The sequence below is a fragment of the Pseudophryne corroboree genome, chromosome 4 (assembly GCF_028390025.1).
Source record: "Pseudophryne corroboree isolate aPseCor3 chromosome 4, aPseCor3.hap2, whole genome shotgun sequence".
Taxonomy (NCBI): Eukaryota; Metazoa; Chordata; class Amphibia; order Anura; family Myobatrachidae; genus Pseudophryne; species Pseudophryne corroboree.
In genome coordinates this window covers 780,671,148-780,674,429 of record NC_086447.1, presented here as the reverse complement: position 1 = coordinate 780,674,429, position 3,282 = coordinate 780,671,148, and positions in this window count along the sequence as shown.

The following is a 3,282-nucleotide window of genomic DNA, read 5'->3' as shown; positions in this document are numbered from 1 at the left end:
TGAAACAGGAACAGCAATAGCTGAACCAACATTAATTAACCAAGTAACAGTGCAGGGTGAACGAAGCACTGGGCGGGTGCCCAGTATCATCTACGGACTATGTGAAAAGGATTTACCGGTTGGTAATTAAAATCCTATTTTCTCTTACGTCCTAGAGGATACTGGGGTCCATTTAGTACCATGGGGATGTACCAACACTCTCAAACTGGGTGGGAAAGTGCTGAGGTTCCTACAGAACTGATTGACCAAACTGAAGGTCCTCAGAGGCCAAAGTATCGAACTTGTAGAACCTAGCAAACGCATTCGAACCTGACTAAATAGCTGCTCGGCAGAGCAGTAAAGCCAAGACACCCCAGGCAGCCACCCCGGAAGAACCCACCGACCTAGTAGAGTGGGCCTGTATAGATTTTGGACATGGAAAACTTGCTGTGGAATAAGCATGCTGGATAGTAAGTCTGATCTAGCGTGCAATTGTCTGCTTTGAAGCAGTACACACAATCCTATTGGGATCATAAAGAAAAAACAGCGAGTCCGTCTTTCTGTGACGAGCTGTTCTTTTCACATACAACTTCAAAGCCCTCACAACATCCAAAGACTTTGAAGTACCAGAGGTGTTGGTGACAACCGGAACCACAATAGGTTGGTTGATGTGAAATGCGGACCTCACTTTAGGAAGAAATTGCTGACGAGTTCTGAGTTCAGCTCGGTTCTCATGGAAAATTAAATAGGGACATTTGTAAGACAAAGCCCCCAGCTCCGACACACGTCTTGCTGAAGCCAAGGCCAACAGGGTGACGGTCTTCCACGTAAGATATTTTACGTCTACCTCCTGTAAAGGTTCAAACCAGTCTGATTGTAGGAATTGCAGCACCACATTAAGATCCCAAGGTGCCGTGGGAGGCACAAAGGGAGGTTTTATTTGCAGAACACCATTCAAGAACGTCTAGACCTCAGGGAGAGAAGCCAATTGTTTCTGGAAGAAAATGGACAAGGACGAAAATGGACAAGGCCAAAAGCAGGAAACGTCCCTTCCTGGCTTGGATCATAGTCGTGATAACCTTGTTAGGGATCCCTCTCCTGACTAGAATCAGCCGTTCAACTTCCATGCTGTCAAACGTAGGTCCACGTACCAGGCCCTTCTTGGCCAGTCCGGAGCAATGAGTATTGCTTGAACCTTTTCCCTTTTAATTTGTTATATAATTCTTGGGATCAGAGGAAGTGGAGGAAACACGTACACCATCTGATAGACCCATGGAGTTGTCAGGGTGTCTATCGCCACTGCCTGTGGGTCTCTCGATACCACCTGAGCTTCTTGTTGAGACGAGAGGCCATCATGTCGATCTGTGGATATCCCCACAGCATTTCTTTCTGCGCAGAGGAGAATTCTTGACACCTTTGACATTGCCGCTCTGATTTTCGTTCCGCCCTGTCGGTTTATATACGTTACTGCCGACACATTGTCCGACTGAACCTGAATTGCCCGATCTTTGAAGAAGATGTGAGGCCTGCAGAAGGGCACTGTATATGGCCCTGAGTTCCAGAATGTTGATTGGAAGGATGACTTCCTGATTTAACCATCTTCCCTGAAACTGCACCCCCTGAGTGACTGTTCCCCAACCTCTGAGGCCTGCGTCTGTGGTTAACAGAATTTGAATTCCGAACCTCCGTCCTGCGACGAGGTGATAAGACTGTAGCCACCACAGAAGGGAGAGCCTGGCCTTTGGTGAAAAGACGGATCCTCTGGTGCATGTGAAGATGCGATCCGGACCATTTGTCCAACAGATCGAGCTGGAAGGGTCTTGCGTGAAACCTTCCATATTGAAGTGCCTCGTAAGAGGCCACCATTTTCCCCAGAAGGCGAATGCACAGATGCACCGACACAAGGGTTGGTTTCAGGACATCCTGAACCATCGACTGGATTACCAATGCCTTTTCCAATGGAAGGAACACCTTTTGTGACTCCGTGTCCAGTATCATTCCCAGGAATGGGACACTCCGTGTTGGCTTTAGGTGAGATTTCGGAAGGTTTAGAATCCACCCGTGATCCTGGAGGAGTTTGGTTGAGAGAGCAATGCTGTCCAGCAACCTCTCCCTTGACGGCGCTTTTATCAGGAGATTGTCCATGTACGGAATTATGTTCACTCCCTGTTTGCGGGGTAGAAACATCATCTCTGCCATCACCTTGGTGAACACCCTCGGTGCCGTGGAGAGACTAAATGGCAGGGCCTAGAACTAGTAGTGCCAGTCCATTCAGTGCAAACCTTAGATAAGCCTGATGAAGCGGCCAGATTGGAATATGAAGGTACGCATCCTTGATATCCAGAGACACTAGGAATTCCCCCTCCTCCAGACCTGAGATCACCACTCTCAGAGACTCCATCTTGAATTTGAACACTCGTAAGTACGGGTTCAAGACTTGAGGTTCAGAATCGGTCCGGCTTCGGTAATACGAACACATTGGAATAATACCCGATTTGAAGAATTTGTGAGGTGGGAGCTCTTGGAACTCCAGTATGTAGCCCTGGGAAATAAGATCTATGACCCAGGGATCCTGGCACGAATTTAACCAGATCTGACTGAAGAATTGTAGTTGGGCTCCCACCTGACAGCTCTCCAGGCATTGCAGTCCACTGTCATGCTGAAGTCTTTGAGGAAGCAGAGCCTGAGCTCTGTTCCAGAGCACCTGCAGTTGCTGGTTTGCGTGGTTTACCTCTTGCGCGACTGGAGGACATAGAAGCACCTCTGGATTTGCTCTTGAACTTGGCCTTCCGAAAGGACTGTAACTTAGAAGCTGAATAAGTCTTCTTGGTTGAGGAGGCTGCGGAAGGAAGATACGTAGACTTACCCGCAGTAGCTGTGGAGATCCATTTGTCTAGTTCATCTCCAAACAAGGCCTCTCCTGTGAATGGTAGGCCTTCCATGCCTTTCCTGGAGTCCGCGTCAGCAGTCCACTGGCGTAGCCTCAAGCACCTGCATGCCGACACTGCCATAGCGATGGTTCGTGCATTAAGTACGCTTATTTCCTTTATGGCTTCCACCATAAAGTTCGCAGAGTCCTGTATATGCTGCATGAGTAAGACAACATACCCCCTAGATAAGGAATCTATCCCCTCAATTAGGTTACCTGACCATTTCGCAATGGCTTTAGTGATCCACGCACATGCAATAGTGGGTCTTTGGGCCACCCCAGCAGCTGTGTACAATGATTTGAGTGTAGTATCAATTTTACGATCAGTCGTGTCTTTTAGGGAGGCTGCACCAGGAACAGGCAATACAATTTTA